This window comes from Piliocolobus tephrosceles, chromosome 15 (assembly GCF_002776525.5).
Source record: "Piliocolobus tephrosceles isolate RC106 chromosome 15, ASM277652v3, whole genome shotgun sequence".
NCBI classification, from domain to species: Eukaryota; Metazoa; Chordata; class Mammalia; order Primates; family Cercopithecidae; genus Piliocolobus; species Piliocolobus tephrosceles.
In genome coordinates this window covers 67,267,671-67,290,029 of record NC_045448.1, presented here as the reverse complement: position 1 = coordinate 67,290,029, position 22,359 = coordinate 67,267,671, and the positions used below count along the sequence as shown (strand labels likewise).

General features: G+C 38.6%; 1 long non-coding RNA gene across 1 annotated transcript in view; it reads right to left on the bottom strand.

Moving 5' to 3' along the window:
- LOC111550612 overlaps positions 1-22,359 on the bottom strand; it is a 107,770-nt gene that overhangs the window by 24,990 nt on the left and 60,421 nt on the right. Inside the window, exon 2 of the long non-coding RNA XR_002734117.1 lies at positions 4,938-5,034. This is a non-coding gene — a long non-coding RNA (uncharacterized LOC111550612). The remainder of the gene's footprint in view (positions 1-4,937; positions 5,035-22,359) is intronic.

Genomic DNA, 22,359 nt, shown 5'->3' with positions numbered 1-22,359 from the left:
AAAACTCACTAAACTTATCATTTGTGCACTTTTCTTTCTATACCTTGTCTCCAAGAAGGTACTCAAAACCAAAAATAATAAAGAAAGGTCCTAATTCCCTCACCAAGTGAAGCACCATCTGGGAGTATGAGTCCAAATGTTTCTGCAAGAAGACCTCGGATTTATTATAGACAATTGTGTAGACAAGTCTAGGGTTGTGTGTGTGTGTGTGTGTGTGTGTGCGCACATGTGTGTGTGTGTGAAACAATTAAGGATCTCTACACGTACTAAACTGATACTGTAGAGTTGCAACCCAGTTTAGCCAGGCTGACATGGACATGTGTTTAGTTTGACCATCTGTTAGTGAGGGGAGCAGTGCAGCACTTTGAAGCTATATTTTAAGCCCAGAATTTTCTTATGAGAGGCCAGAATAACCCTAAACTTTATAGAAAGTATGTGTAGCTACCAGGACGCATGTGTGTATGTGGAAGGCTCTGTGGACCAGAACAGATAGGCAGTTCTTACAACAACACCTATCTACTTTCTATTATAATATTAAGTGATCCTGGCCAGTGTAGTGTGGTACACCTGTAGTCCCAGCTACTATGGAAGCTGAGGTAGGAGGATTACTTAAGCCCAGGAGATCAAGACTGCAGTGAACTATTATCATGTCACTCCAGACTGGTTGACAGAGTGAGGCAGTCTCTAAAAAAATATAAATATAGGGAGGCCAAGACAGGCAGATGACAAAGTCATGAGATCGAGACCATCTGGCTAACACGGTGAAACCCCGTCTCTACTAAAACTACAAAAAGAAATTAGCTGGACATGGTGGTGGGTGCCTGTATTCCCAGCTACTCGGGAGGCTGCGGCAGGAGAATGGCATGAATCTGGGAGGCGGAGCTTGCAGTGAGCCGAGATTGTGCCACTGCACTCCAGCCTGGGCGACAGAGCGAGACTCTGTCTCAAAAAAATATATATATATATATGTGTGTGTGTGTGTGTATGTATATGTATATATGTATATATGTGTGTGTATATATACACATATAAAGACGGAGAAAAAAATTCTGTCTAATTTTAAAATTCAATAGCAATCACCAATGGACAAGATATTTTTGTTTTTGTTTCAAAATATATAGCATTGTTTATAAGCCTTTTTATGATTTATTATGGAAGAGGATAATATTGTTTCGCTTCTTTAAAAACAAAGTTACTATCTTCTGCAAAGTGAACATAAAAGGTCATAGTTCCCCTCTTCTATTTTCTGCAATAGCTTTTGCACTGCTAATGAAAGTACAAGGACATAAAATAAAGTACATAAGATCCATGCAAACTGTAATTCATGAAATGCAGTTTCTCAATATTTCCTTTAAATGCAACTCTAAAGCAATTATACAGTCACTTTACAAGACCTTAGACATGTGTAATTATAGATGAGAAGTGCACTTGCAACATTGAATTCAACCATTTTCTTAAACTTGATCTCTAAATGTCCATGGCAGTAATAAAACCATTGTATTTTCCCTAGTGAATGTTCATTTTTCTTTCCATTTTTAATTACAACACATTTTGCTTTCAGGAGTATAAGGAAAAGTCTAAATTAGAAGAAAATTCAATTATTTGAAACTTATAATTCATTCTCAACATAATGCTGAAAAACATTTTACCCAGGAAAGTTCTTGTTTTTTTTTTTTTTTTTTTCCTCTTTTTGAGTGGGGTTGGAACAAATCCTCTAGATTTGGAATTCTAATCCTGCAATTTATATGGAAACAGAATAAAACACTCAACTATTCAATGAGACTTAGGTTTCTCAAAATACGACTATGTAATAGCATATTCCATGTGCCCACCACTTAAATATAGTCAAATGGGAAACTGACTGAACTATTTTGGGGAAAAAATGACCACTATCATGGGATACATACATTGTAAGAGAGATCCTTGAAAAATACTTTGGCATAAGACATAACCAACACTTTATCACTGTGCTTTCAGTCACTGTGGCTCAAAGCTCCTGTGCTTCCATTTTTATTCCCCACAAAATTATGTATAAATGCGTAACAACCAAATGCAAGGTGAAATTTTTTACTGCATTCTGATTTTTAAAAGATAAGTTTAAAATAAATTCTGGAGACTATTGAGGACACTGGAATACAGACTTTATATTAGATTATGTTATTGAATTGTTAATTTTCTTAGGTGTATGATAATGATATTTTGGTAATAGAGAAGAATGTCCTGATTCTTAGATGATTCATGCTAAAGTATTTAGGAGTGAAGTGTCATAATGTCTGTAATTTACTTTAAAATTGTGTGTGTGTGTGTACACGTGAAAAAGAGAGTATACACATGTGATAAAATATTAACTGATTAATCCAAGTGAAGAGTACACAGGTGTTCACGGTACTATGTTTTCTGCTTTTCTATAGGTTTGAAGATTTCCAAAATAAAAAGTTGGAAGGAACTTGTATAAATGCATGGAAAAGCTATTCCTCTGAACAACAGTGAGTTCACGAAGTTTTTCACTCTTTTTTCCATTACAATGTAAATTTTGGTATGTGCTTTTCTGATGCTCTAATAAAATACTTCTGAAAGAATGGCAGGTCAGCAGGCCCTGTTTTAAGTTTATTAACTGATAACCTACTTTCAATGACAAAAGAAAGTGTAACCTATGCCTGTTTTAAAGCAATGATTGTCAGCTCCCATGGTCAATATGTCATGCAGGGTACACTTCATTAGGGAGTGAATTACTTTACTTGTAATCTGAGCTAAATGAATGTCAATGTCAGGTTGCATAAATCACAGGTTAAAATGTATCACTAAGTCCAATCAGATAGGGTACATCACCCTTTGCCCTCCAAAAACACCCCAAATTGGGGTTTATTTCATACAAGTTTTCCAAGTGGCAGATAGAAAATCTCCCTTGTACCAAAGGACTTCATGGATTAGATGTCCTGTTTATGTGTCTTATTGCTACATTTTCAATGCTAGTAAAAATTAAAATTAAAACTTTACTGTGACTGAGGATTCAGTAGCCAGGATGGCAAAGCTTTCAGCTTGATACCCCATGTAATGATAAGAGAAACAACCAAAAGTTCCCTGAAAAGGATTCATACTGGAAAGTATATTATTTTGGCAAAACCCTTCTAATGTCCTACACTGTATAGAAAAGGCAAATCCCTTTTAAAGGACGGCCACTTTACATAAAGCACATCTATTGTAATGAATTTTTCTCGCTCAAGCCGATGAAACACATTTCTGTTCTGGTTGCTCCAAACGAAGCAAGTGGATTCAGCAGCTGCAGGGATCTAACCAGGTCCAGACTGACCACATTGATGGTTTGAACAGGAAAGAAGTTTGGTTCAATGGAAAGAGAACAGATTCCAAGACGTGATAAGAAATGGGTTTTTACCCTAATGCTGCCACTGGGTGTCTATACAAGTCTGAGCAAGTCACATAATATTTCTCAGCCCCAGTTTCTTCATCTATGAAATAGGTATGTTAATACTAACCTCTCTGTATTATTGTTGTGGTTAACAATAATGTATGAAAAAAACACCATGTCAGGGCTTGACACATATTAAGTACCCAAAAAAGGGGGAACTATTATAAATTGTATAAAAGGAGTAAATTTTATTTTTCAAAGATATGAATGGTTTTCAATTGAGCAGATCACTCTGGTCTTGGTCTCAGTAGATAATTAATGTACATTGGATGACTAATTCAGTGCATATATTAGTGAATCTGAAGTACTCAATAAAGCATCTTATGCACAACAAAGAGTAAGGTAGAAATCTGGCTTATTATTTCATCTTATCACTACGAACAGCTCAACAAAGGCCCAAATGTTCCAAGTGGGAAGAATGGCAAGTAATGGTCAAATACCTACTTCCTCTCATTCCATAAACCTACCGTTAAGTAAGTGCTTCCAATCTTTGGTTGAAGAGGAATAGCTATGCTACATTTCCTAGGAGTTCAGACTGGAGCAGGGACCCAACGGTGGCTTTCAGAGATGGGGATCAATCTGACAGTGTAATGCATGAGAGAGAAGTCCCATAGAGGACAACAGTTGTACCCAGAATATTTCTAGAGGGACTTGCTTGGAGATTTACTAGGTAAGGTTTTCTACATTGCCCAGGCTGATCTAAACTCCTGGGCTCAAGCAATCCTCCCACTATCGTTTCCTGAGTAGCTGGGACTACAGACATGGACCTGCACATCTGGCTTTTTTTTTTTTTTTTTTTAATCTACGGATCTGATCTCCTTGTAAAGTCCCATCATTTCACTATCTTCACTATCAAACTATTTTTCCTTAAGGAAAATGTCAGCAAGAGTAAAACAAATTGAATGTTCTAGAATAGCATTACCAATATTGGTTTGTTTTTTGTTGGGTTGCTCCCTAATATCTATAAATACATGAGATTAACATTTTTGAAACTTGATCTTTGCTATTCTGGCAGAGGGGTTTAGTTGGGTAGAAAGGACCCAGCCCATAGCTGGACACGTGGTAGGTTCTCACTAGATAAGCTGGGCAGGTAAACAGGCTGCAGACCTTCCTTCAGCTTTGAGAGGGACAATAGTCATTATCATCCGACAATTTGAAGAGCCATCTAAACAGCATCCTTTGGAAAAGCACTCTTGCCATGCAAATTTACATTTTCAATCTTAACCTAAACAATCCTGAAGTTAGCTGGAAGGTCAGAACAGCAGCTAACAAAATCAGCAACTGAATTGAAAATTAAAAAACAAAAAAAAATGCCCTTCACCTGCATAGGACATTCTTTAGCCTGCCCTCTCCTTTGGTCACAGCCTGAATAAGATTTTAGTTAGATTTTTCAAAAGTAAAAGTTGGAGTTAAATAATATGTGAGCATTGGAGGCAGAGATCTGCTAGACGTGTTTTTTAAACAGTTCTTTAGATAGGCAAATACAGCAGCTTGATTAAGAAATGCATACCTTGATCATCCATCATTCGCAAGTCTTTAAGCCCTGAGGGGTCGTTTGTGCCAGATCGGGAAAGAAGTATGCCCCAAGAGACTGAGGACAGCACTACCTGGTAATCAAAAAAGAGAAATGAACATGGCATTGAAGAGACTTAAAGAGGCAGGCACAGAACTCATTTGTTTATCCCCTAATATAAATTTCCTCACAGATCTCGTTCATTTTTGCTATCCTTCTCCCTAGCTGAAAAAGAAATTGCATCATTTCTCTTCCTCTGCGTTTGCATCTCCATTCTCGTAGGGTGCTCCTTGCATCCTCAAGTGTGCTGGATGTCAGCATTGCCCACAGCTCTAGACCAGGCCAGCATGGTCCCCAGAATGGCTTTCATAGGTTCTCATTAGACAAAGGGCTCTTCTCACAGGATCTGAGCTACAGGATCTTAATAATCCAGAAAGGAATGCAAGCCCCGGACTGAGGTCTGAGAGGTTTGATCTCAGCTCCAGAAGGCCCTGACCCATGTCCAGTTTGCAGCATCCCATACCAGACTCAGACAAAGTGAAATGACTCAGCACACCCCATTTATCCACTCTTGTACAGATGCCCCTGACAGGTTTCTGTCCATTGTACTTTGCTGCATTTCCTTTTTCCAAGCTGGCTAGAATTCATCATGGTTTTTCTCTACTTCTCATTTTGTATTTCACATTTTGTAAAGTGACATTTTTTTCTACCTGCACCTGTCCTGATACCTACTCCACAGCAATAGACATAGCAGCCTCAATAAATATTTCATAAATGAATACAGGAATTGCAGAATTCTATGAGAAAAGGGGTTACACCAGCATTTATCTAAAATTCTGTGTCCTATATCATTAATTAGGTGGACATAATACCATGTATTTGTCTCAGAGGGTCAAACTGCCTTCTAGTAACAATTCATTGACATTAAAAGTTTGTAAAATCAGAGAACAAAGAGAACGCCCACTTCCATAACAATCTCATTTTTTTGCCAAAATCTTGAATTTGGCAGCTGGTGAAAATGAATGAATATTAAACCTTTGGAAGTTTAATGATTTAGACAATATAAACCAACAATGGTCTTATTTTAGTAACTAATTTTTATTCATTTATCATAAAATATTTTTGAATATGTAAAAATATCTGAAAAACAATGTACCAAATACATTTGAGTCATGGCCTAGTTTAGAAAATTAAACATTACAAGCATAGTTGTGTACTCCTTCCAAGTGCATCTCTCTCTAACCCCCTAGCCAAAGGAAACCCTGATCCTGAATTTGGAGGATATTAATCTGAAGCATATTTTTATAGATTTACATATATATAACTATCCCTAGACAACATACAGAATCATGTTGTATATTTTAAAATTTTGTATGAATGGCATCATATTGTACATATGTAATTTAGTTTTTGTTTTACTCCATACTTTTAAAGATATATCCATTTCGATACATGTTACTCTAGTTTACACATTTTTCATCATTGCATATTATCCCATTATGTAAATATACCACATGATATTCACCCATTGAGAGCCTGAGTTTCAAGAGAGGAGAAAGAATGATGGGGAAGAAAAGAACAGTAGGGTAATACTAACCCTTCCATTTATACACATCGTGGCTCCAAGCCATGGCTTGGTTGCCCTGATACTTTTCTCCTTGCTGCTAAGGAATACTGTGTGAATAAATGGCTAAGCAGAATTGTTAAACAAATTAACAACAGTGTAAGACAAGTGGTGACAGCCATGTGCCACTGACTAATCCCACACTTCTCCCTGGTAGTAATGGCTTTCTTCACTGCAGCAGGGATGCAAAGGAATACCTGCAAGAAGTCATATATCAACTAACTGGACATCATGCCAAGTCACCCTTCAGAATGTAATTTCAGTTTCTCTGGGAAAATCATTTATTTTATGACTTCTTTAAAACTGTATATTTGGAGTTACACATCCGAGAAACACCTGTAGAGTGTGCTTATTTCATGTCATAATCACCTCTCTGGAGAATCCAGTCTTGTGCTATTCAGCAATTGATCAAAAATTGTTCAGTTGCCTCTCAAAGACAAGCCCCAAGATGAAGAGCAGTGTTCCTTCCCCTCTGTTCTCAGCTACCCAGCTCAGTCTGTCTTGACAGTCAAATCAGTATGTGTGAGGACACGAAAAGAGCAATCCCCAAAACAGAGACCTGGGAACCTCGCCTACTCCAGTGGCATCTCTCCCACCTGGTGCACTATAAAAACTAACACCTGCATGCTAGATACATGCAGCCGAGGATGTGGGACTGCTGCTGCATCTTGCAGTTCTTAGAGTGAATTGGGCAAAGGAGCTCCTTGGCTGATGGCATGTCTGAGAAGCTGGAGTAGCAGTGACAGGAACAGTTGTGTGGGTCTGGCACCCAGGTGTGGGAGTCTGAAATTGATAGCAAGAGGGTTAGTGCAAGGTTAAGCAAGGTTAGTGTCCAAAATGCTATCAAGTGTAGGTCTGCAGTTGACACACAGAGGAAAGAAGAAATCCACTGACACTATTAATGATGAGTCCCTAAATAAGGAGAGAAATATGACAGGAAATCCATAGTGAGTACTCAACACAGATCATTCTGCCCTTTAGTTCTACATTTCTCTTTCAGTCATTATATTCTAATTCATATTTTGAGAAAAGGCTCTGATTCCTACGAAGCCCCTTTAAAACTCAGGTAAATCTGTGCAATGGAATACTACACAACAGTAAAAAGGCACAATATACTTTTACACAAAGCATCATGAATGAACCTCAAAATCATCATACTGATACAAAGAAGATAGAAACATATATATATGTGTGTATATGTGTGTGTGTATATATATATATATATACTGTATGTTTCCATTTACATGAAGTCTGAGAACAGGCACTACTAATCTTTAGTTACAGTTGTTAGAAAGCAGTTGTACGTGAGTGGGGTGTGGCAGTTGACAGGAAAGTGGAAGGATGGAAGTTTCTGAATGATAGAAATGTCCTATATATTGTTTTGTGTGGTGGTTGCACATGAAACGGTGAATGTCAATATTCATCAAATGGACCTTTAAGATCTGTGTATTTTATTGTAGGTAATTTACAGATAACTTATAATGCACTTTTTTAAAGGTTATGTAAAAATAAATATATCACTGAAATTAAGCCAAAGATGGGTTTGGCCAGGAAAATCTTTCCATAGAAAGTATGGATTCAGAGAGAGGGCAAGATGGCCGACTAGATGCAGCCAACTGGAACAGCTGCCACAGAGGGACCAAGACATCTCCTAACAGATCTTCAGAGGGAAGGCCCTGAGGATGGACAGAGGGAAGACACAGAAGATGGGCTGAAGGGAGACAAAGCTGGGAACCCTGCACAGGGCTACCGCACACCAGGACTTATTCCTGGCTCCCAATAACTCCTGGCAAGGAGCAACTGACTCTCACCACAGGGCTCTGGAATCACTGCAGGAGGAGACCCCTCAACCACCACTTGAGTTGGCAGGGAGAGCTGCTTGGTGAAGTGGTAGGGGCAGCAATGATGTGGAACTCAGATGGTTTGGTGCCACTGCATCTGTAGCAAAGCACAGCCAGAGACGGCCATCTGTCTAGGGTCAAGTAGCTCCCATAGGAGACTTTAGCCCTAAAAGAACTGTCGGACCTGAACTTTGCAGATTGATCTTACCCATCAGACCAGCCTGGTCTGATCTGGGCATTCCTTGGTCTGCTGACCTCTCCTGCCACCCCAGCCTGGCCAGGCCTGCTTGCAAGGCAGCCTCAGGTGCCCTGGGAAACCACATCATGGCTCCTGTACTGGCAACCATGCCTAACCAGTGGAGTGCTCCAGCAGAGTGGCCCCCATGGCCATGCACCAGCTCAACCACTCCCCACACAGCAGCTTCCCCTGTGCCCACAGCAACCACCCATATTATTTTGCTGGACTTGTGTGCACAGGCCGGTATTGCCTTCCTTACCCCACCAATGCTGCGTGTGCATGCACCCTGCCCTGCCCCTGCTGCAGTGAGAGTGCAGCCCATCCCACTTCCCCATACTGACTGCCGTTGCAGTCGGAGTCCTGACAGGCACAGAGCCAGTAAGCCCCAACCCCACCAGTGCCCTGCTCTTGCACCAACACTGCTGCGAGAGTGAAACTAGGCACAGAAAACAGCAGACTCTCCCCTGCCCTGAGCGACCACCCCTGCCTGCGGTGCAGAGAACACACACAGACCTGTGCCTGCCGCGGCTCCACCATGTGCCAACAGCACCATCAGCACAACTGTATACACAGTTGCCAGCAGGAGCCCCGGTCCCCTTGAGACATGTTGCCTCCACTACTGTGGTGAATACCCGCACGGAGGCAGGCACCCTGGCATCCATTAGCACCCTGTTGCAGCTGAGGAGGGTGCACCCCACCTCACTGCCACTGCAGCTGTTGCTAGCACATGTGAACTAGGACAGATCCCACTGTCACGACACTATGAAACTGGATGACACTACCAATTAGAGTGTAGTGACCAGCGGTCTGGGACCACCTCAGCACCCCCACCACAGTGGATTCCTAACCTCAAGGAGCCAAAGAACAAAGTTGGAGCCTGATACAAGTACCCCAGATTTAGAGCACACAGTTTAGGAGTTGGGAGCTGAGCACTGGCCCCCTAAAATCTTCCAGAAATTAAGCCAGTCGGCTGAATTTAACCTTATACCACAATCAAATTCACAAGGTCATCAAATAAGATAAAATAATAAGAAAAAAAAAACCCATTTCAAAGCTCAGCAACTTCAAAAACTGAGGGAACGTCAGCCCACAAAGATGAAAAGGAACCAATGCAATGCAAAAACCCTGACAACTCAAAAACCCACAGTGCCTCCTTTCCTCCAAATGACCACACCACCTCTCCAGCAAGGGTTCTGAACCAGGCTAAGATGGCTGAAACGACAGAAATATGATTCAGAATATGAATAGGAACAAAGATCATTGAGACACAGGAGTACATTGAAACCCAATCTAAGGAAGCTAAGGATCACAGTAAACTGATGCTGGAGTTGACAGACAAAATAGCCAGTATAGAAAAGAACATAAACAACCTGACAGAGCTGAAAAACACACTACAGGGATTTCATAATGCAGTCACCAGTATTAATAGGAGAATAGACTAAGTGGAAGAGAGAGTCTCAGAGCTTGAAGACTGGCTTTCTGAAATAAAACAGTCAGACAAGAATAGAGAAAAGAGAATAAAAAGGAATGAACAAGATCTCTGAGAAATATGGGATTATGTAAAGAGACCAAATCTATGACTCATTGGTATCCCTGAAAGAAATGGGGAGAGTATAAGCAACTTGTAAAACATATTTCAGGATATCATCCATGAGCACTTCCCCAGCCTAGCTAGAGAGGTCAATATTCAAATTCAGGAAATGCAGAGAACCCAGGTAAGATACTTCACAAGAAGATCATCCTCAAGAGACATTATCATCAGATTCTTCGAGGTCAAAATGCAAGAAGAAATGTTAAAGGCAGCAAGAGAGAAAGGTCAGGTCACCTACAAATGGAAGCCCATCCGACTAACAGCAGACCTCCCAGCTGAAACCTTATAAGCCAGAAGAAATTGGGAACCTATAGCCAACATCCTTAAAGAAAACAAATTCCAACACAGAATTTCATAGCTATCCAAACTAAGCCTTATATTCAAAGGAGAAATAAGATCCTTTTCGGACAAGCAAATGCTGAGAGAATTCATCACCATTAGACCTGCCTTACAAGGTCTCCTGAAAGAAGCACTAAATGTGGAAAGGAAAGGTCATTATCAATTACTACAAAAACACACTTAAGTATACAGACCAATGACACTGTAAAGCAAACACATAAATAAGTCTGCAAAATAACCAGCTAACACGATACCAGGACCAAATCTACACATATCAATACTCACCTTGAATGTAAGTGGGCTAAATGCCGTAACTAAAAGGCACTAAGTGGCAAGGTAGATAAAGAACTAAGACCCATTGGTATGCTGTCTTTAAGAGACACACCTCACGTGCAATGACACACATAAGTTCAAAATTAAGGGAAGAAGAAAAATCTAAGCAAATAGAAAACAGAAAAAAAGCAAGTGTTGCAATCTAATTTCACACAAAACAGACTTTAAACAAACAAATATCAAAAAAAGACAAGGAAGGTCATTACATAATGGTAAAGGATCAAATTGAACAAGAAGACCTAACTATCCTAAATATGTATACAACCAACACAGGAGCACCCAGATTCATAAAGCAAGTTTTTTGAGACCTTCAAAAAGACTTAGACTCCCACACAATAATAGTGGGGTACTTCAACACCCCACTGACAGTATTAGATAAATCATCAAGGTAAAAAATTAACGAAGATATTTAGGACCTGAACTCAGCACAGGATCAAATGGACCTGCTAGACATCTACAGATGGACCTGCTAGACATCTACAGAACTCTCCACCTAAAAACAACAGAAGAGGCCGGGCGCGGTGGCTCAAGCCTGTAATCCCAGCACTTTGGGAGGCCGAGACGGGCGGATCACGAGGTCAGCAGATCGAGACCATCCTGGCTAACATGGTGAAACCCTGTCTCTACTAAAAAATACAAAAAAATTGCCGGGCAAGGTGGCGGGCGCCTGTAGTCCCAGCTACTTGGGAGGCTGAGGCAGGAGAATGGCTTAAACCCAGGAGGCGGAACTTGCAGTGAGCTGAGATCCGGCCACTGCACTCCAGCCTGGGCAACAGAGCGGGACTCTGTCTCAAAAAAAAAAAAAAAAAAAACAGAAGATACATTCTTCCCATCGCCACATGGCACATACTGTAAAATCAATCATATAAACACAAAAAACGCTCAGCAAATGCAAAAGAACTGAAATCATAACAAGCACTCCGTCAGACCACAGCAAAATCAAATTAAAAATCAAGACTAAGAAATTTGCTCAAAATCATATGACTATATGAAAATTGAGTATGCTGCTCCTGAATAACTTTTGGATACATAATGAAATTAAGGTAGAAATCAAGAAGTTATTCTGAAAGTAGTAAGAACAAAGATACAGCATACCAGAACCTCTGGGACACAGCTAAGGCAGTGTTAAGAGGAAAATTTATAGCACGAAATGCCTACATCAAAGAATTAGAAAGATATCAATTTAACAACCTAACATCACAACTAAAAGAACTAGGGAACCAAGAGAAAACCAACCCCAAAGCTAGCAGAAGACAAGAAATAACCAAAATTAGAGCTGAACTGAAAGAGGTTGAGACAGGAAAAAACATTCAAAATATCAGTGAACCCAGAAGTTGCATTTTTTGAAAAAATAAAATAAAATCATAGACCACTAGCTAGACAATAAAGGAGAAAAGAGAGAAGATCAAAATAAACACAATTAGAAATGACAAAGGAGGTAATACCACTGACCCCACAGAAATACAAATAACCATCAGAGAATATTATGAATACCACTATGCACATAAACTAGAAAATCTAGAAGAAATTGATAAATTCCTGAGCACATACACCCTCCCAAGACTGAGCCAGGAAAAAGTGAATCCATTAACAGACCAATAACAAGCTCTGAAATGGAATCAGTAATAAATAGCCCACCAACCAAAAAAGCCCAGGACCAGATGGATTTACAGCCGAATTCTACCAGATGTACAATGAAGAGCTGGTACCATTCTTACTGCAACTATTCCAAAATTTGAGAAGGAGGGACTCCTCCCTAACTCATTATATGAAGCCAGCATCTTTCTGATACTGAAACCTGGCAGACATAACAGAAAAAGAAAACGTCAAGCCAATATCCTTGATGAATATCAATGCAAAAATCCCTCAACAACATACTGACAAATTGAATCCAGCAGCACATCAAAAAGTTTATCCCCTACAATCAAGTAGGCCTTATCCCTACTTGAGTGAATGCAAGGTTGGTTCAACATATGCAAATCAATATATATGATTTATCACATAAATAGAACTAAAGACAAAACCACAAATGCAGAAAAGTCTTTGGATAAAATTCAACACCCCTTTCATTAAAAATTATCAATAAACTAGGTATTGAAGGAACATACCTCAAAGTAATAAGAGCCATCTATGACAAACCCACAGCCAGCAACATACTTTACAGGCAAAAGCTGGAAACATTCCCCTTGAAAACTGGCATAAGACAAGGATGCTCTCTCTCACCACTCCTATTCAACATTTGTACTGAAAGTCCTGGCAAGGGAAATCAGGCAACAGAAAGAAATAGAGGGTCTCCAAATAGGAAAAGAGGAAATCACTCTTTGCAGATGACATGATTGTATATTGAGAAAACCCCATAGTCTCTGCCCAAAAGCTCCTTAAGCTGATAAACAACTTCAGCAATCTCAGGATACAAAAGCAAAGGATAAAATCACTAGTATTCCTATATACCAACAACAACCAAGCTGCCAGCCAAATTAGGAATGCAATCCCATTCACAATTGCCACAAAAAGAATAAAATACCTAGGAATACAGCTAACCAGGAAAGTGAAAGATCTCTACAGGGAGAATTAAAAAACACTGTTCAAAGAAATCAGAGATGACACAAACAAATGGAAAAACATGCCATGCTCAAAGAATCAATATTATTTAAAAGACCATACTGCCCACAGTAATTTATAGATTCAATGCTATTCCTATTAAACTACCAATGACATTCTTCACAGAACTAGAAAAAACTATTTTAAAATTAATATGGAACCAAAAAAGAGTCTGAATAGCTAAGGTAATCCTAAGCAAAAAAAAAAAAAAGCTGGAGGCATCACATTACCTGACTTCAAACTCTACTATAGGGCTACAGTAACCCAATCAGCATGGCACTAGTACAAGAACTGACACATAGACCAGTGGAAAGGAATAGAGAGCCCTTATGAGAAAGGTCACACACCTACAACTATATGATCTTCAACAAAGCTGACAAAAACAAGCAATGGGGAAAGGATTCCCTATTCAATAAATGGTGCTGAGATAACTGGTTAGCCACATGCAGAAGATCAAAACTGGACCCCTTCCTTATTCCACATATGAAAATAAACTCAATATGGATTAAAGATTTAAATGTAAAACCCAAAACTATAACAATCCTGGAAGACAACCTAGGCAATAACATTCTGGACATAGGAACAAGCAAATATTTCATGAGGAAGATGCCAAAAGCAATTGCAAGCAAAAACTGACAAATGGGATCTAGCTAAACGAAAGAGCTTCTGCATACACAATGAAAGAAACCATCAACAGAATAAATAAACAACCTACAGAATGGGGAAAATATTTGTAAATTATGCACATGACAAAGGTCATCCCTTTTCTGCAAGAGGATGGCCTTGTTCATTTTCAGGTGCAAGTTACAGAGAGTGAACAGTTTATCTAAGTGATAATAACATGTCGGATAACCCCCAAGATCAAGCTCAGGATGTACTGATAGAAAATCAAAAGAAAGATAAACAGGGAGTTACACTCAGGAAATCTCGGCAAAGGTTAAAAGAAGTTGTTATGCTATGTCAGCATCGTTTTATAAGACCCAACACCCAACTTTTAGTATTTACCGCAAAGACACTTCAATAGTCTTTCTTCATTTCACTCATCCAACAAATATTTATACAGTGTCCATTATGGGACATGAGCCTTTTGAGTTGCCATATGTACTGGGGTGAACACACTGGTGCACGATTCTGACCTCTCCCCATATCCACTTCTCCATATTCCATCTCTTCCTCTCCCTACAACTTCTGTGATCTCAGTGCAGTTAGCTTCAACCATCTGCTAGAAAGAAAAGGACTTGGATTGACCAATATTCTACTATTGTCAAAATAATTAATAGTCTGTTAACATGATATTCTCCTCAACACACACACAAACACACATACACACATTTGCATTTTTAAAATGCTAATGCTTGCTAGCTTAAATGCATCTTTAATTGTCAAATTTCAGACAGGTAAGAAAGTGAAGTCAAATTAAAGGTTTGGGCAGTAGCAGTAGGAAATTGGCAAACAGGAGAGTATCCAGGGGTTGGCCCCTGGAAACAGTTTCTCAAATTTGCTTTTCCCTGCTTCTTTCTTTAATCTTTATCTGACTCCACCATTTTAAAAACTTCACAAGGATTTGATGTAAGAGATGAGGGTGGGAATGAAAGTGAAGACTTTCAACCCTGTGTAAGATGGAGGGGCAACAAAGAATGTTTGTGTAGACATCATTTTCAGAGTGGAGATTTTTAACCTGGAGATTGTCCAAAATAGAAATGTTTTAAACTTCAGTTTCCTAGGAAATTTTTGGGGACTGATCAGTGAGCAAAGAATTTAACACCTCTTATTATGGAATGAATGTTTGTGCATCCCTAAATTCATTGGTTGAAACCCTAACCCCCAGCGTGACGGTGTTTGAAGATGGGATTTTGGGAGATCATTAGGATTAGATGAAGTAATGAGAGGAGCACTCATGATGGGATTAGTGCCCTTATAAGAAAGCACACTGGAGAGCTAATGTGCTGCCTCCTCCTCCCCACGCCTCTCTCCACTTCTCTCTCTCCATGTGCTCATACAAATAAGTCATGTGAGCACACATTCAGATGGTGGCTGCCTACAAGCCCTGAGAAAAAGGTTCAGAATGAAGCCTACCTTGCTGGAACCTTGATCTTAAAATTCTCTATCTCTAGGACGGTAAGAAATAAGCCCAGTCTATGGCATTTTGTAGTGCATTCCTAGTTAATTGATACATTCCTGTTCTATATTCCCAAATCAGACATAATAATTTGCTATAATTCCTCATATTATTTACCTTCCCCCTTATTATCTCCTTGGCTAAATCTCTCTCTCTCCCCGCCCCCCACTCTCGTCACACATACACACACACAGAGACTCAGAAAATAACTACTCAAATATAATTGCCAAAATTAAACAGATCTTTAAAATATGCTATGCATACTATATACAGCTTGAATTGAAAATGAAATAGATCAGCCTAAGAAGAATGTTTTTCCGGTTGCTTTCAGTCATCTTTTATGATGGGTCCTTATAAAGTTCATGTGAATAAGGATGTATGATAAGCACGCGCGTGCACACACACGCACACACACACACTCACACACATCCCATCTTCTTTGATTTAGGATTTACTGAAACTACTGAAGTTCTCTCCAGTATTTTGGTTGGTTCAGTGGGGGTTTGTTTTTCCTGCAGGGCTTCAAGCGTGGTGCTGACTGTCTCACAGTGAGAACCCCATCGAGCAGTTGCCAGGAGAGCTTAGCTGAGTTGAGCAGCCTGGGGAGTAAGTTCATAAACTGAGGAACTCATTTATCTTCCACAGTAACACCCCCTCCAAAACCAACTACAAATTACTTAACCCATCAAAACTGAGAGCTGCCAAAGACACTTTCTTCCTGGGACTGTAAATACTTCCACAGTCAAAGTCACAAAGCTTTTCAAGCTGGTGCACTGGTGATTGGTTTAAACTACTAAAACTCAGATTATCTTTAGATTCCAGTTTCTCATTTAAATCACTAGTCATTCTAGATACATGATGATTAAAAAATTGAAGCTGAAGATAAAAAGTAAATGAAGGGTCACATTACCATCTTGTTCACGTCTCGGGAGCTTCAGACTTCGGGCAATAACATTGCCATCTACTTTCTATTTCCACAGGCTCTCAGAGTGGATATTAAGTTTTATAATCAAAAAATTTTTTACTTGAACAGGAATCCAGGGGTATAACGAACTCTAGAAACGCTCATGTGAATGAACTGCTACATTAACTTAGTTAAGAATTCCTCTGCCTTTATTGTCATTCTGGAACATGCTGAACAACGTGCAAAAGGTTAGAATAATGCATTTTTTACTTGTCTCATGGTGTGTTTGCAGTCTTAAATCACTGGTGATTGGTTATCTTCATTCATTCATTTGTTGACATCTTTATTCAGTCAGTCATAAACATTTACTGTTAGTTAAGATACATGTGCAAGAGTATTGATTACAAAGTGTTTAATAATATCAGAAACTAGAAAGAAACTAAATATAACTCTATACAGAGTAAATGAAGTAAATCACAGTCCATCCTAGCCTGCAGCAGCTAAAAGATGTGAGGTAAAATTATATGTCTTTTAGTGGAGAAATGTGGCTGTTATATGATTGGGGGCCCAGGGAGGAACGGATTTTAGAATGACATTTCTAGTGTGATTTTTAAAATTAAATTGTGTATGTGTGGATATGTATATTCCTATAAGAGTCTAGAAAATATATGCCACCTTGTTAACGGTGATAATCTCTGGGGTATTACTGAGTGAAATGGTTTTGTATCATTTGATTTTCTTACAAGAGATAATCTATCTCTTCACTACAGAGTTGCATTTCCTTGTTATGGGAGCCCATGAAAGAATTATACCAGACTCCTTGTGGTTGGGTGGCACCATGTAATTGGTTCTTTCTAAAGAATTATAAGCAAAAATAATTATAATTCCAGGCTGGAATGTTTTATAGCTGGTGCAGGATCCTTCTGAGCTCTTTTCTGTTGACACAAAACCTTGAGATGGTGGCTCAAGTTTGAGATAGTGACTGTTCCATCAGCCTAGATTTGGAAATGAGATGTGGATCTATACTCTCAGCCAATCCCCAGTGGATACTTAATTAGAGCAAAAAATTAACTCTTATTATTCTAAACTTTTAAGATTTTGAGAGTTTGTTCATGAAGAATGACCTTGCCTATCCTGACTAGTACAAGTAAGAATATATTAATTTTATGTTTAAAATAAAGATGTTGTTTTTCTGAAAAGCAGTATGTGTGAGCCTGTTAATTTTATTCTGATGAGTGAGTCCTCCAACTTTGCTGTTTTTCAGGGTTCTTCTAGGTGTTCTGGGTTCCTTGAATTTCCATATGTATTTTAACATTAGTTATCAACTTTTACCAAAAAAAAAGGCAACTGGAATTTAATAGGAATTGTGTGAATCTATAGATCAATTTGGGGAAGTATTATCACCTTAGCAATATTATCAGGAGCAGAAAATGTAACTATTGGGCACTGGGCTTAATTCACAGGTGATGAAATAATCTGTATAACAAACCCCTCTGACATGAGTTTACCCATGTAACAAACTTTGACATGTACCCCTGAACCTAAAATACAACTTAAGAAAGTAAACAAACAAACAAACAAACAAAACCCAATACTGTCTTCCAATCTATGAACATGGGATATCTTTCCATTTATTTAGATCTTCTTTAATATCTTTCAATAATGTTTTATTGTTTTCAGTGTACACATCTTGCACTTTTTAAATGTATTCCCAAGAATTTTATTCTTTTAATTCTATTATAAATTGAGTTGTTTTCTTAACTTCACTTTGGCTTGTACATTGCTAATACATATAAATAAAATTGATTTCATATATTGAGCTTGTACCTTGCAACTTTACTCAATTCATTTATTATATTTAATCATTTTTTGTGGGTTCCTTAAGATTTTTAACACATAAGACCATATCACATGTGAATAAAAATAATTTTACTTTTTTCCTTCCTGTCTGGATGCCTTTATCTTGTTTTCTTGCTTAATTGCTCTGGCTAGCAAACCTCCAGTACAAATGTTGAACAGAACTGATGAGAGTGGACATTCTCATTTTGTTCTTAATCTCAGGAGGAAATCACCATTATATATGATCATAGTGATGGATTTTTTGTAGATGCCCTTTATTAGGTTGAGAAAGTTGACTTGCCTTCATTTGTTCAGTGTTTTCATCATAACAAAGTGTTGGATGTTGTCAAATGTTTTTTTCTGCATCTATTGAGATAATCATGTGGTTTTTATCCTTTATTCTATTGATGTGGTGTGTAACATTGATTGATTTTTGAATGTTAAAAGGAGTATTTCATCCTTAGAAAGAATTTATAGATATGGCTACAGAAAGTTAATTGGAATTTCATCACTTCATGCCATCCTCTACCTTTTGGTGCATCTTCACGTGTTAATCAGGATAGACTAGATTATGCTTCTGTGACAAATGACTCCAAAATCTCAGTGGTTTAACACATACAAATTTCTCACAATATAAAGATTGCTTTAGGTCAGACTCAACAGTGTAGAGCTTCATCATCCATATAGTGACTTAGAGATCCAGGCTGCTGTGATCTTGTGGGTTTACTAGCTCAACACATTGCTCTTACACTCACTACCTGAGGAAAATCAAGAAACTGAAAACTCACACAGCAGCTTTTTACAGCCTCAGCCCAGAAGTGACATATGCCACTTATTCTCATATTTCGTTGCCCATAATTGATCACACACTCTTGCCTTACTGCAAGGGAACTGGAAAATAAAATTTTTATTGTGCCCAGGAGAGAGGGATACAAAACAGAATTTGGAAACTCATAGAATTTTCTCTGCCACAGACATAGAAATGCTATGTTCCTTACCTGTTGTTATGGGTTGAATTATAGCCTCACAAAAGACATGTTGAAATCCTAACCCCTAGTACCCCAGAATGTGACTTTTTTGGAAATAGAGATTTTATAGTTGTAATTAGTTAAGATGAGGTCATATTTGAGTAGGGTGAGCCCTTAATCCAATATGACTGGTGTCCCTACAAAGAAGGAAAAACACCATGTGAAGACAGAGGTACACAAGGAGACCATCCTGTGATGACAGAAGCAAAAACTGGGATGATACACCTGCATGCCCATAAGAAACACCAAGGAATTACAGCCACCATCAGAAACTAGAAGGAGGAAAAGAGGTATTCCACCAGTGTTAGAGGGTACATGACTCTGCTGACACCTTGATTTCAGGCTTCTAGTCCCCAAAACTGTGAGGGAATAAATTTCTGTTGTGTTAAGTCACCTGGTTTGTGGTAACCTGTTATCACAAGTCTAGGAAACTAATACACCAGTTAAAAATTTCGTTGTGAGTATTGTATCCCACCTAAGATGTCATCAGTGGAAAGACATGAATTATTTCATAAACCTCTAAGAAAGGAAAAAGGCTGCCAATTAAGTAATGACACCCTACCTTAATGATAATCCTGCATGACACGTAAATTGGTCACATCATCCTCTCATTGCTGAGCAGCATCTTTCCTCGATACCAAGAGATTTGGCAAGTTTTTGTGTCTTCAGGTGTGTGGTTTGGCATATGAAAGGCAATCACTTTGCACATTTCTCACTAACCACACACAATTCAGCCACAGATACGTGTGGACTTAGTGCCTTTTTTGGTACCATGAAGCACATTGTTGTTCTTGTGCAAGAAAATATAGAATCCTACTCCTTCTCCCAAAATTGCTTTCCTAATGTCAAATATATGCCCCACTGCTCTCTTCTTGCCTTTCTGCATCTATAGTAACTTCTCATCTCAGAACTATTTTATACTATAAATTCTGAGAGAAAGAGACTTTAAATGACAATAAACTCTGAACACATAATAACAACAATGCAGATAATTCAATAAAATGATGATGTATGAATAGCTATAACCAAATTCAGGCTTGTGCAGGTAATAACTACATCACAACTGCCACTGGGCCAACAGCTGTTGTAAGTCACTCTCAATGTAAGACATATTCCAAATTCAGAGTGTGAAGAGATGGGCTTTTTAAAACCAATAACCGATAGTGATGCAATAACAACAGCAACAATTAAATCAGGCCACTCAGTCTTGACCAAGCATATGACTTTGTCCTGGGATAGTAGTTCTCCAAGTGCGGTATGGAGATTCCTGGGGTATTCCTGAGTCATATTCAGGAAGTCTATGAATTCAAAACTATTTCCCCCAAAATACTAAAGTGTTCTTTCCATTTTCATTCTTGTTCTCTCATTATAGTACAGCAGAGTTTTCTAGAGACTACATGACATGAAATACAAAACAAATTAAATCGAGAAACCAATATGAGAATCTGTCATCTATTAAGCTGAACATTTTGCCACTCTTCTCATTATTTTTTTGTTTTGAAAAATATGTTTTCACAAAAAAAATTTGCCAAAATGTGAAATGGGATTTAGATAAGTGAATAAGTAGTTTTTTCTCAGTTCCAGTTTCTAATATGGTAAATATCAATAGATATAATAACAAAATGAAATTCTCAATAATTTTAAAAAGTTGTATAAGGATATGAGATCGAAAAGTTTGAGAATCACTGTTTTAGGGAAACGACCTTTGGCTTTAAAGATGCATGTCTTTGTTCACTGAACAAATCTTGCAGTTAGGATTGGATCAACACTGGAACAAACTCAAACATTGAGAGGATGAGAGTGCCCTTCTCTGACGTATATAACTCAAAAACAAAAAATACCCATAAAATAAAATTTGGTATTTCAGTAAAAGATACGTTTACTGCTTTAAAATAATTCCTTTGAGTGTGTGTGTGTGTGTGCTCGCGCCTGCCTGTCCTTCCTTTCCTGTCTGTGTCTTTTGATGCCTCAAGCATGTGGTTGTTTGGGATTCATCCTCAGCTCTATGCTAACTTGGCTTTCCACAGCATGCAACCAAAACAGAGACTCTGGAATTCCTCCACATCATCTTTTTCACAATCAACCTATGCGACTCTTTCATGAGTTCCTCCTCTTTCATGACTGCCTTCAAATAAGACACTTTTTTCTTCCCATGGTTCAGGCAAGGAGCCAGAAAACGTATCACAGCCTTCTATTTTATCTTACAGAATTGTATTAGCATGTTCTTTCTTTAGTGCTTTGTATGAAAAATTGTAGGCTTAACATTTTCCTTGCAATTAGCGAAATTATAATTGGTGGGCTGTTTAGTATAAAGTAGAAAAGGGTGGGTTAGGTTTGTCCTAGGATACTTCCCACTGGTTCAGCACTTCTTGCTCTTCCCCCAAAGTGGTATCCCATTGAGTAAATATGGAAACAAATTAAACCCTGCTGTAGTATTTATTAATTGATAGCAGCTTTGGGGTGGGTCCACTCAAATATAAATAATTAATAGACTTTATATTTTGAGAAGTGACTCTTGACAAAAAAACAGTCATTAAGAACAAAATAAATTAAGATATCAAAAGGAATGGTGGCCAGGCGCTGTGGCTCACACCTGTGATCTCAGCATTTTGGGAGCCTGAGGCAGGAGGATCTCTTGAACCCAGGAGCAACATAGACTCCATCTCCCCAAAAAGAAAAAAAAAATCAAAAAATTAGCCAGATGTGGTGGCACATGATTGTGTTTTCAGCTACTTGGGAGACTGAGCAGAGAGGATTGCTTAAACCAAGGAGTATGAGGCTGCAATGAACCGAAATTGAGCCACTGAACTCCAGCCTAGGCTACTAAGTAAGGCCCTGTTCAAAGACAGAAAGATAAGATAGAAGGAGGAAGGAAGGAAGGGAGGGAGGGAGGGACAAAGGGAGGGAGGAAGGATGGAAGGAAGGAAGGAAGGAAGGAAGGAAGGAAGGAAGGAAGGAAGGA